The following is a 6,753-nucleotide window of genomic DNA, read 5'->3' as shown; positions in this document are numbered from 1 at the left end:
CATCTTTGATCATTGAAAGGTAGGAATAATTTTTAAATTAAAATGTGTTATTGCAATTACTTCATATAGATGCTAACAGTTACATGGAATTGTGTTTTAAGCATTCTCACTCTGGCAAAATCACATTACACCAAAAAACATTATATTTGTTCTCTTTAGCTCTTGTCTATACATATTTCATGTTTATATCTCTAAACATGTATACACACTTCATATGTATATTTATACTTGGCTATACCTCAATATAACTACTCCATTGAAGTTAAAATGGGGAAGCATGTGAAGTTTTCCTGTGTAGAAGGTGAGCGGACTGAAAAATAGACTGATATAAAAGTGTTTAAGACTTTTTTCTGCTGACCCTCTGGCATTTGTCTGACAAAACCATATCCCATACTATCAGTAAGGAAACAATCACTAAAGTTAATGTATTAGCTCATTCCCTTATTTGGGATAGTCTTAAATTAGCTTTGTAATTCTCAGTAAAAACACAAAGTATTCTTAGTGTTCTACATACCTGTCATTTATCAGCTATTATGCCATTGAATTAAGGTATTATTTTTCACTGAAAACCTTAGTAACTTTTTTTTGGTTATGCGTATCTTCCAGAAAAATGCCAGTGTTTCACTGGGGAGAGAATTAGTGGATTTTGTATTCAGTTTTCTCTCCTATTTAGTTCAAAATGCAATTTTAAAGGTTTAACATTTCCTCATGAAAGACCACAACTTTTATGTGTGTCTTAGTTTGAAAATACAGGAGTCTGTGAAGGAAGGCAAAAGCTTCCTGTGAAATGGAAAAGGTAACCCCCCCCTCCCTCCAAATTACCACAATTTCAAAATTAAAAGACTCTCAGGCAAAGATATGGGAATGGGAATAACAGTTCTTTACTGGGAGAAAAACTAAATAAAAATATTTTTTTAAAATGTAATTAGTACAAACAAAACTAGTGATAGAGTCAGAAATCGGACATCCTGAGGAGTCAAGTAGTAGTTGTAGTAGTAGTTGGTAGTAATCCAGTTAGATGGTGGGTGTTCCTCCTGGAGTGGCAGTTGAAATGCTGCCAAAGTGGTGATCGGTAGAAGGGTATAGTTTTCTCTGAAGGTCTGGTGATGGAGTAGTGCGGCTTTCAGAGGTCACTTGCAGCTGTCCCCTGTCCCTCCCCGGCCGCCCGGGACCCCTCCAGCTAGCTGTCCCCTCCAGGGACCGGGGTTTGCTGCGGTCCCACTGCACTGGGCTTACCAGGCAGCGGCTGGGTTAGCACAGTCCGAGCGGCAGCGTGCCTCAGTTGCCGCAGGGGATCGAGATAAAGAGATGAAGTGAGGTCAGTGGTATGCAGTCCAGAGAAATTGTATTGCCTGAATGGTTTCAGGGACCAAAGGCCCTGGGCTACTGCCCAGATACAGTTTTATACAGCAAAATTAAGAGATAAGGTCTAAACAATACAGACAGTGTCCAGCCTGGGCACATCAGAACCACCCCAGGGGTCAGGTCCAATGGGAACTGCTCAGGGGTGGGGAGAAGGAGGTTTACAGAAAAATGCTGAAGTGAAACTTTCCCAAAACAAGGGGGCATACATAAATGTATCTTTTTCTGAGTTTCCCATTCCCAAGGCCTTTCTAAAACCCTTCCTCCACACTACCATGCCAGCATGATAGCAACATCTCCCTCTTCTTTACTTAATAAGATGAATGTTGCCTTGGGAGAAGGTAAAACTGTGGCTTATAAGCTGTGGTGTCATTCTGCTTGTCGTCTTCCCACCAATCGCCTTCTGTGACGGCAGCAGCGATGAAAACCAGTGCAGAAGCCTTCGGCTTTGAGGTGTTGACCTTGGAGATGATACCCTTAAGAATTCCGAATGCTAACAGAACTAAAAACAGTGCAACTAGAAAGTAAAAGATGTCTTTTAAAAGAGACACTGCCCACCCAGAAAGGTTCCAGTCTTTGAATAGATTTTTAAACCAATCCTCATTTTCCTGCTTCACACTCCCAATGAGGCTTCTCATTTCCTGAATGGACAAGTGGACACAATGACCATTAGATGACAGATCAAAACAACACAACCCATCAAACTCTTTACATCTATGATCATGTGCCAACAGCAGGAAATCAATAGCTGCCCTATTCTGGAGGGTAGCTTTTCTGGTTATTTCCTCGTCTTCTAGGAGGTCACTCAGGGCTGCTGATGTTAAATTTGCCTGCTTTGTCACCCAGCATTCTAGATTGCCTAATGCACTCAATGCTTTGGCTTCCACAACCCATGGTAAAAACACCGAGACGGCAACTCTTTTGGATTTTGCCCAATGGTAAATTTCTGAATCACAATGTTCATCAAATTGACTTGCACTTCACTTAGTAATTTTTGTCTCACCTTTTTCTTGCCCAATTGGCATTTGGGTCATGTTGGGGGAAGCAAGAGTCAGATGCCCAAAAGTGCATGGACCTCCGATAAGACAAGAGGGGATTCCTGGGTATGCTCTGTCCCCACAGATAAGAAACACTCCCTTGTCCAGCTTGTGCGGACGGAAATCAGTGGTGGATGCAAATCTCAGCTTATAGACAGCTGTGCACCATTGACCCGCCCTGAATTCTACCTTGTACTGTTTGATTTGCTCATTTAGTTTTACTTCTTTGATTGGGGAAAAATCAAATTGAATGCAATATTCAGCTTTTGCAGAGCCTAGGAGTTCTAATTCCTGGGGCTCCCCCTCGGCAGTGGGCAAATGTGGGACCCATCTTTGCCACAAAATGAGGGAGTTTTGCACTGGTGCTTTAACTTGTTCTATGACTCCTCGGTGCCTGTAGAACTCTGCCCACTCCTCAGGTGTTTTATTTTCATTCTCCTGATTTTGCAAACGGACTAGACCGATTGGGAACTCATCCCCCTTACTTGTAACTCCTACTAAACATGTGCACATCAAATTTTCTGCTGAGCCAGTAGACAAACACATGTGATCTTGTTGCAAGGCTTGGGTGAGTGTGACCCACACATTTTTCTTGGGCTGTGGAACAATCCACTCATCCACTGTGGACAGGTAGATGGCCATTTTCTGGAACAAAATGATGAGCAGGAATGTGGATATTGACATTCTGCTAGTCTGAAAGAAAGATAAAATCATACAACAAGGTAAACTAACTCTAAAAAGCTACAATTTGCTCTGCCAGTATAAAGGAAAAATATTCCTCCCCCTCCCACTTTCCCCTCTTGTGAAGGAGGAGGTCCTGCAGACCCCGGAGTCCTTGGGGTTGCTACTGCTGAAGAAACCACCCTTTCCTGTGGTTTTAACACCAAGTCTTCTGTCATTAGTGTAGCTTTCCTCATGCACTCTTCAATGAGCTGATCGAGTGTGGGTGGAGGTGATGCTGGTAGGGCCAGGATGACTTGCTGACAGGCTTCATTTGCATTTTTGGTGACAAGTTCTAATGTAAGTTGGTCTTGGAGCTCTGGATTTTGCACCCTTTTCTCCACCGAAGCTCACACTCGATCAACAAAATCCATGAATGGCTCTGTAACAGACTGCTTTAAAGCTGTATAAGAAATGACAGGTTCTTTAGAAGGTATGTTAAAAAATGCACATTCTGCTGCATCCCTGGACAGGCCTAGCATTGCTCTGGGAATACCTGCTGCTTGCTTCTCAGCTTGGCTCAGTTCACCCTCACCCACTAGATGTTCTAAAGTGATTTCCTCATCTCTATATCTGTGGAATGGGTTGGACTCTGAAAAATCTCTGGAAGGAGATCTCCTATAAGCCTTTTCCAAGTTCTTTCCCACGATCTAAACTCAGACTGAGGGAGCAAACAACTAAAAAGATGTCTCAAATCAGCAGGGACCAATGTTTTGGAGCCTAGAGTAGCTTTTAAAATGCTCTTAAAAAGTTCACTCCTTTCTCCAAACTCACACTTTGTTTTGCAGAGTTCCCTGGTACTGTCATATGAAAGGGGCTCCCATCTAGGGGTTTGTCCTCTGGCATTATAAATCACTGGAATCACAGGAACGGAGGGTCGGTGTCTCTGACTGGTTTCTGTTTCCCCATGCTGACAGTCTGGGAACTGCCGTTGCCAAGGGAACCAGGAGTGAGAGAGGGGTCGGCTTGTGTGGCGGGGCCGTTTGGAGCGGGACGGGAGCAGGGGGTGGTGATGCAACTGCGAGGGGAGGAGCTGAGGGCTGGACTGTTGGCTGGACTGTGGACTGGACTGTGGGCTGGACTGTGGGCTGGACCGTGGGCTGGACTGTGGGCTGAACCGCCACAAGGGAGTAGGGGTAGGGATTGGGGCATTGGCAAAGGGAAGAATACGAGGGCTGGGGGTGTGTTCTGGGCTGGCACGGGGAGCAAGGAATTCTGGGAGAGAGAAGGGAATGTTGTGTGGCCACCTCCATCTTGTGGTGGCTGCCTGAGGGGGGTGGGGTGTGCAAAGCATGGATTTTGAGCTGCGGGAGCGAAATCAGGAGATGGAGAAGGGTTAGGAACTGAATCTACATCTGCACGGTTAGTTTTTTCAAAGCACGGGATGCAGGGGGTCACAGGGGACACAACTGAACATTTTTTTGTTCCCCACACATCCTGAGTGTCTGTACTTTCTTTCATAAAGTCATAAACAAACAAAAAGATTCTCATAAAACCTTCTTTCACTGAAGGATCTCCTGCCTTTGTCTCTCACTCAACACTGCATCCACACGCTTCCAAAATTGTCTTTCTTTCACTTCTTGCTCTGTTACCTCCGAAAAACTTACTGTTACCCATTTGACAAACTGTTTCACAAGGCTCTTAGGAAGTTTTGCAGGGGTTCCTGAACTTGTTTAAAAATCTCTTTCTGCTGTGTAGTCAGCATAACACCCATTGCTGGCTGCACAGCAAAATCTCACCCAGTTACTGCAGCAAAAAACCCCAAAGTTCTAAAGCCATGACAGAGACCCCTACCACACCTGCGTGCTGGCGTGTCCCTCCGTGGGAGCACGGGAGCCTACCTCCAGTCTCCTGGCTGGACCCCTCCCTGCCAGTACCGAGACTTACCACTGCTGTTCTTTAGACAACACACTGCAGAAACAGTTCCCGACTCCTGCAGACAGTCTTCCGGGTGTTAGGAAGGTGCCATCCACATCCGCGAAAACCACGCCGAACAGAAATCGGTGTCTCTGTCTCTGGGGCGGCAGTCCTGCCGAGCTGCGTGGAAGGGCGAGTGCCCCACCACCAGCATGATCCGAGAGCTTCTCCCCGCGGAGCTGACAGCCTGTGTGGCGATTTTTCGCACCGCTCACCGCTCTGTCGCTCGCAGCGACACTGACCGCAAAGCGTCCGGAAAAGCTCTTAACCGGCGAACTGACCGCAGTGGCCGGGGCTTGCCCGCTCGAACTGGTGCAAAGCCCTTATGTTGCTGCGTCACTTGCAGCTTTCGGAGGTCACTTGCAGCTGTCCCCTGTCCCTCCCTGGCCCCCCAGGACCCCTCTGGCTAGCTGTCCCCTCCGGGGACCAGGGTTTGCTGCGGTCCCACTGCACTGGGTTTACCAGGCAGCGTCTGGGTTAGCACAGTCTGAGCAGCAGTGCACCTCGGTTGCCACAATGGATCGAGATAAAGAGACGAAGAGAGGTCAATGGTATGCAGTCCAGAGAGATTGTATTGCCTGAATGGTTTCAGGGACCAAAGGCCCTGGGCTATTGCCCAGATACAGTTTTATACAGCAAAATTAAGAGATAAGGTCTAAACAATACAGACAGTGTCCAGCCTGGGCACATCAGAACCACCCCAGGGGCCAGGTCCAATGGGAACTGCTCAGGGGTGGGGAGAAGGAGGTTTACAGAAAAATGCTGAAGTGAAACTTTCCCAAAACAAGGGGGCATACATAAATGTATCTTTTTCTGAGTTTCCCATTCCCAAGGCCTTTCTAAAACCCTTCCTCCACACTACCATGCCAGCATGTTAGGAACAGAGTAGTTGGGCCTGGTCTTCCTCTGGGAATCCAGAGAGAAGAAAGCTGCTCCTCTGGGAATACAGCAAAGAGGCTGCTCTGGTGCCCCAAAAAAGTGCTGATTTTATGCAGGTAACGATGCTTGCATCCTTAAACATCTCACAATGGGATGATGCAACTTTACCAGTCATGCAGTGAGTCATTTAATGGTCCATTAACAGAAGATACCTCCCTGAAGAGAGACATTGTTCTTAGAAGAGATAAGAAAACTGCCCAACCTCTAACAGATGGCAAATAGAATACATGCTTATCTTACAAGCCAGGACATTATACACCCCTTATTCTGCATTTCTATGTGCATCACAATGAAATCTTATGCCTAGTTCTCACTTAAGACCAGGTTTCCTTGTGGCACACAATGGGTTTCCCCATCTTTCTGTATTACCCACCAAGTGTAACCAGGTTCTTGAGCAAAAACAATCCCATGGATGGGTTTGTTTTTGCCTGAGGTGGGATTAATCCAAACAGTTTTTCCTAAAATACCTTTCATATGTACCACAGGGACTTCATCTCCATCTACTGTGTGCAAAGGTTCTGACTGGGCAGGACCAGCTCGATTGATGGACCCTCGGGTGTTGACCATCCAGGTTGCTTTTGCCAGGTTCATTTCCCAGTTTCTAAATTGTGAGAACTCTGGGTTTGGCTGGGCTTCTCATGTGGTGGTAGAGCTTCTCTTCTAATCCGTGTTCCCAAAGGAAAACTCTGCAGTCTCTTCTTGTTTGGTTTTAAGATGTTTTATTGCTAGTTATCTAACAGATTAAGTTCTCGGGCTGCGGCCCTTTGGTCAGTGGCCC

At 46.1% G+C, this 6,753-nt stretch overlaps 1 long non-coding RNA gene across 1 annotated transcript; it reads right to left on the bottom strand.

The window, feature by feature from the left end:
* Positions 1 to 859: 859 nt before the first annotated feature.
* On the bottom strand, positions 860 to 5,623 carry LOC144248367 (uncharacterized). Its single transcript, XR_013341699.1, has 2 exons — positions 5,007 to 5,623; positions 860 to 3,522 (listed from the first exon to the last, which is right to left on the bottom strand). It is a non-coding gene; the product is annotated as an uncharacterized LOC144248367 (long non-coding RNA).
* Positions 5,624 to 6,753: the final 1,130 nt, after the last annotated feature.

The sequence above is a fragment of the Lonchura striata genome, chromosome Z, assembly GCF_046129695.1.
Source record: "Lonchura striata isolate bLonStr1 chromosome Z, bLonStr1.mat, whole genome shotgun sequence".
Taxonomy (NCBI): domain Eukaryota; kingdom Metazoa; phylum Chordata; class Aves; order Passeriformes; family Estrildidae; genus Lonchura; species Lonchura striata.
This window is presented reverse-complemented; position numbering and strand designations above follow the sequence as displayed.